The sequence below is a fragment of the Poecilia reticulata genome, chromosome 11, assembly GCF_904066995.2.
Source record: "Poecilia reticulata chromosome 11, P_reticulata-male-v2, whole genome shotgun sequence".
Lineage (NCBI taxonomy): Eukaryota > Metazoa > Chordata > Actinopteri > Cyprinodontiformes > Poeciliidae > Poecilia > Poecilia reticulata.
This window is the reverse complement of record NC_088840.1, coordinates 29,613,593-29,619,772: the sequence shown is the minus strand read 5'-3', so window position 1 is coordinate 29,619,772 and position 6,180 is coordinate 29,613,593. Positions and strand designations below refer to the sequence as shown.

Below are 6,180 nucleotides of genomic sequence, written 5' to 3'. Positions count from 1 at the left end.
TAATTCTAGGAACTGTGTCTCAATAGGGTCTTTGCATTAAACAGTTGATGGTAGAGACAAAACAATTGGTAGAAACCCAACTAGATTCAGTCTTCAATATGGCAATACTACATAAACATCATACTCAAAACAATGTTGAGAGACACATAAATCAGACATTGTTTTGAAAATTCATACATTTATTTGAACTCTGAAGTAGGCGTTTCATTTGTACCCTTTCATCAACAGACAGAATGTACACTTCAGTTCATTTTTCTCTCTGTATTTTTATTTGAACTCATGTAGAGAATGTGAAATTTTACTCTAAGGTTAAAATATTATGGGTTTCTGTTTGATTGGTCATAAAATTGTTTCTGTCACTATGAATAAGTTGTATCTGGCATCAATCTGATTTTGCTACATTTGTCAATTACAAACATTTTGTCAGCATTACATTATGGGAGAAGAAATGTTTCATATTCCGACCAGGACAACAGGTTCAGCCTTAGTATAGCAAAGTAAAGACAGGACCAGGGTTTGATTGCATGCCTTGTCTAATCTAAAGCACTAATTGTTTCTGCCTTTAGATCTGTCTTTCAGAAGCTGTAAATCTGTCCTATTCTAGCCGCCTTCTCCTGATGGAAGACACCTAAATATCTCCAGAACAGGAGGAGTGAAATCTGGAGAGACGGTATGATGAAACACAAAGTGAAATATGGATAATGTTAATTCTTGATTTAGGTCATCAGAACTGCAGGGACCTAGAACAGATCTCTCCTGATGTTGGTCATTAAAACTCAATATAACAGCTTTCTATGGAACCTATGCTATTGGACCGAACAAACATTGGAGTCACTTCTGACACACAGTGTACATTTAATATTATGACAGTTCTTCTTCAGATAGAAGAATTTTTAGTAAATGGGTTGGCTATTAGGTAAGATTACTCTAGTGGAATTAAACTAAAGTACTCAAGGTAATGTAATTTTAATTCACAAGCACCTTTTCAGCACAAAAGCAAATCCAGAGAGTTTAAGAAGGGTTAAAATGTTCTAAGCTGGGGAGGCAAAACATTTCACAGAGGAACGAAATTCAACAAGCTTGCTGAAAGACTTGGTTAACATTTAAGAAGTAAACTTCAGTTGAGGCTTCTTTTACCTATGGCATAAAATCTACCCATGACAACTGAAAGTTAGAGACTATGTAAAAGAGTTAAATGTCGAATAAAACTGCAACAATCTTATTTAATTCCAAATCACGAACCAGTTAAAATTAAATCAATGGGCTTGACATAAGAAATGTATGCAATCTAATAGGAAACAAACTGCTGACAGGTTGAAGTACAACCTTGAAGACAAATTCCTTATATGGCCTTTAATAAATAAATGGACATATTATATTCTAAATGAGTAGCATAGTGTTGAATTGAAGGAGGAATCAGGAGAAGAGATTTTATGACAGTTATGTTATAAGATGTACAGGGAAAAGTTTCATCACATTTGTAAAACTAAATTGAGAACTATCAATAATTGACAGTTGTGGCACTAAAAATAAACTAAATAGTTGATGGATATTGATTTGGACACTTCAATTGATAATTTCCTTTTCCATAGTTGGGTAGTTATGGTCATAGGGGGGTATTTTCACAATTATACCTAGCCATTACATAAGCGCTGTGTGGTAGAGATGACTCATGTGATAATGTGAATAGTTAAGCTTCACAGCGCTGGATTGAACTAAAGGTATCCAGCATATCTGACCAAACTATGCTTCTACATACATACAAACAACTTAAATGTTTCTATATCCTTTGAGAGAAGATGGAGGTCTTCCAGAGGAGAAGGGGGTTTCTGATTCTATCGCTGTTTACCCTTGCTTCTTTACTTGTTCTTTCTCTTGCATGAAAACCCTGATCAATAAATTTAAATAATCCCATACATAATTCAATCCCATTTGATGTATGTTCCCATCAGAACTATGTTTCAGGAACTGCAATCAGGTAGGGCTGTTTGCCCAGGAGAATGGCTGAATCTGAGTACTGGCTGAGTGAGTTGAAGCAACAATATCCGTTGAGAATTGATAATTCATAATTGTTACATCCTTAATGAATGTTCCTTAAGGTTGTGATTGTTACTGTGACGTTGTTTTGAAAGTTATTTTATTGATGTGTTTATATTTTTCTTTTGTTATTTTACGTCTCGATGGAGTCGTGGTTCCTGGACAACCATGGGACTGTGGACAAGCGGATTGTGATAACTGGGGGAACTGACACCGTTAGGTTGCAAAGGTGATGTCATTATTATGCATCTAGATGGATAATTTGATTCTGTAGTGACATGATTCGGTTCAACCACATTGGATATTGTGTGAACTGTTTTCTTTTTATCAAATTCCCTTATTGTATTGTCACAGGTTGTTCAATTCTGATTTATGATGATCTTTCGCTGAGTGATGGTGGGGAGGAATGTTGAGGTGGTAATAATATGACTTGGACAATATGTTAAATGAAATGTATATGGAAGGTCATCATGCGCAGGTCACATGTGAGTTATTAATAGGACTTTAGAATCCAATAAGGAGCATCAAGGATTTCTCCATGCAAGCAATGAAGACCTTTAATTGGAACATGTTGTACTATAAGATACTGCTCAGTTTTCCTGTCTTCTCAGGGCAACCAGAGTGACTGGCGGTTCAGGGACCCTATGTGTGTTGGACTCAGAGACTCATGGACATGGGAATTTGTTGGAGCCCTGAACCGGGACAGTGAGAAGGCAGAGTAATAAATTCAAGGCAACATCAGACCGGAACAACAATTTGCATCTGCGACCGAGGACAGGAACTGTACTACACAACGCTGCACCACATCGCTGCTGAGAAGTCAAGCTTACTACTACTTGGTTCAAACCAAGCCGATTGTCCTATGATGGTGTTTGAGCAGAAATCATTGTGGGTACCATGGTCATTGATTTCATTGGTGCCTGAAGGTGGTTGCCTAGAGGGCCATAGGATAATTTTTCCCTCGGATGAAAGGATTGTCATGAAGGGTTTTTTCGATCCTATATCAATGAAACCTATGACCATGGGAGAGCAATGCCATACGAATTAACTAGAAAATAAGTGTACTTATTTTAGGGGGGAATGTTGAGGAATATAATTATGTTAATAGTTAAAAGTTGTGTTAATTCACATTAAGATGTGTTTTACTGAAAAGGAATGTGTTATGTTGTGCTGGTTCAACACCAAATAAGGTGTTGTACGAGACATCCTAGCAGGCAAGGGACTCAGCCAGAGTCTCTGTTTGGACAGATAAGAACTAACAATCTGACTAATGGTCCTCTGAGGGAGCAGATTTAACTTCCACGAGGTCAGCCCAGAATTCTCGGAACTTCCAACACACACTCAATGTAAAACAGAGCCAGAAGCAAGATTCAGAACGCCATTGGTCAGATGTTTCCAATACACAACAGCAGACTGAAAGCGGTATAAATGCTCGAAGCCAGAAGTAGAAGACAAGACATTTTGGATTCTGAGACGATGAAATGAGATGATGAAAATGTAATATGTGATTCCGCAGATGTGCATTAAATGTCTTCCTGGTTGTCAGTGAGCCGGAGAGAATGGAGTTTTGTGTATCGTCTCTTAATTCATGAGTTTAGCACCTTTGAATTCCTCCATATGAGATCCGCCCGGAGTTCCTTAAGGCTCTGGATGTTGTAGGGTTGTGTTGGCTAACGCGACTCTGCAATATCGCATGGACATCGGGGGCAGTTCCCCTGGATTGGCAGACTGGGGTGGTGGTCCCCCTGTTTAAAAAGGGGGACCGGAGGGTGTGCTCCAATTACAGGGGGGTCACACTCTTAAGCCTCCCTGGTAAGGTCTATTCAGGGGTCCTGGAGAGGAGGGTCCGTCGGATAGTCGAACCTCGGATTCAGGAAGAGCAGTGTGGTTCTGGTTCTGGAACACTGGACCAGCTCTACACCCTCAGCAGGGTCCTGGAAGATCCTGGGAGTTCGCCCAACCGGTCTACTGTTGTGGACTTGGAGAAGGCGTTGGACCGTGTCCCTAGGGGGGCCCTGTGGGGGGTTCTCTGGGAGTATGGGGTACCGGGCCTTTGATACGGGCTGTCAGCTCACTGTATGACCTGTGTCAGAGTCTGGTCCGCATTGCCGGCAGTAAGTCGGGCTCGTTTCCGGTGAGAGTTGGACTCCGCCAAGGCTGCCCTTTGTCACCGATTCTGTTCATTACCTTCATGGACAGAATCTCTGACCAGCCGAGGTGTTGAGGGGATCCGTTTTGGTGGCCTTAGGATCACATCTCTGCTTTTTGCGGATGATGTGATCCTGTTGGCTTCATCAGATCGTGATCTGCAGCTCTAATGGAGCGGTTCGCAGCCGGGATGAGGCTCAGTGCCTCCAAATCCGAGGCCATGGTCTTGAGCCGGAAAAGGGTAGAGTGCCTTCTCCGGGTCAGGGGGGTCGTCCTGCCTCAAGTGGAGGAGTTTAAGTATCTGGGGATCTTGTTCATAATGAGGGAAGAAGGGAGATCGACAGGCGGGTTGGGGCAGCGTCTGCCGTGAAGCGGGCGCTGTACCGGTCCGTCGTGGTGAAGAGAGAGCTGAGCCAAAAAGCGAAGCTCTCGATTTACCGGTCGATCTACGTTCCCACCCTCATCTATGGTCATGAGCTTTGGGTCATGACCGAAAGAACGAGATCACGGATACAAGCGGCCGAAATGGGTTTCCTCCTCCGCAGGGTGGCTGGGCTCTCCCTTAGAGAGAGAAGCTCGGTCATCCAGGAGGGACTCAGAGTAGAGCCGCTGCTCCTCCACGTCGAGAGGAGCCAGTTGAGGCTCGGGCATCTGGTCAGGATGCCTCCTGGACGCCTCCCTGGTGAGGAGTTCAGGTCCCACCGGGAGGAGGGGAGACCCAGGACACCTGGAGGGACGATGTCTCTCTATGGCCTGGAAACGCCTTGGGGTTCCTGGAGGACCTGGAAGAGGCTGGGGAGGGAAGTCTGGGCCTCCTGAGGCTGCTGCTCCCGCGACCCGACCCTGGATAGGATGGATGGATTGGGGGTGATGATGATGATGATGATGGTGATGGTGATGGTCATGATGGGGATGATGATGATGATGATGATGGATGAAGGAGAAACTGTTTTTGTCCAACCAGCTGCTGTGGAAAACGTTTCCATTCTCTTATGTAGGAGAGAATCCGACCACAGGATCCGACCCTCTGGTGTTAATCTACACATCAAATCCCGTCCTGTCAGATTAGCAACATATCTGACAGAAAACATGATGCTTGGAGGAAAACCTGCCAGGAGTTCCAGGTGTAACAGAGACAGTTTTCCTGACCCCATCAGACTCGGTGAGTCTTGGGGGAACATTAAATCCCTGCTCTCACTTCCGAAGGCATCTCCCCCAGAGAGGAAACCCTTTTCCCAAAGTAACTCAGCCAAAGGTGGGAAAAGCTGAAAATGCATCAGATGTGAAATGAGCTAAAGTTTCCCTTTATGTGCTAAACTTCTCCTCTGATTCAGAAATACCAGTCAGCAAACTGCCAGAAGTGGAATCACCAATAAAGCCACGTTTCAGGAAACCAAAGGAACATCGTCACTTACATAACTGGCCTGTGTGTGTGTTGAATTTCTCTCTCTGTCTTTAGGCCCAGGTTGTCAGGTTTCTGCATTTCTTCCTGAACTGAAAGCTGTTCATTTGTTTCATCCTCACTGAACTGTTCTTCATCTCTGGATTCAATCGTCCGGATTGCTGCTGTTCAGCAATCTCTCTTTTTCTTTCCACTGATCAGTTGCCAACAAGAGCAACACGAGGATCACCAGGTGGATCCGGGTCCAGCTGTACCACTGCAGTCGGTCCTGACCCAGTAAAATAGCTTGCAGTACCTGCTAGTAGGACATAGGGGGCGCTTCCTTATTTCATTTAGAAGTGTCTCAGGATTGGACCCTGTGGAACTCCACATGTCATGTTTTTGCATTTGCATGAAAGCAGAAAACTTTTTACTTGTGTTGTTTTTCCTCCACGGAGACAGAAATCAGTCAGAACCATCCAGGTGAGTTTCACCAGCAACTTTATTCACAAAACAGGAAATGAAGACAATGTTTTAAACCTTTTTTCTGCTTTATTTCTGCAAATGTTCCTGCCGTTTCAGTTAAAATCACGTTTCTGTGGTTTTCCTATTGC

General features: G+C 43.3%; 1 long non-coding RNA gene across 1 annotated transcript; it reads right to left on the bottom strand.

The window, feature by feature from the left end:
• Positions 1-246: 246 nt before the first annotated feature.
• LOC145553574 (uncharacterized) lies at positions 247-2,034 on the bottom strand. Its single transcript, XR_014089609.1, has 2 exons — positions 1,371-2,034; positions 247-730 (listed from the first exon to the last, which is right to left on the bottom strand). It is a non-coding gene; the product is annotated as an uncharacterized LOC145553574 (long non-coding RNA).
• Positions 2,035-6,180: the final 4,146 nt, after the last annotated feature.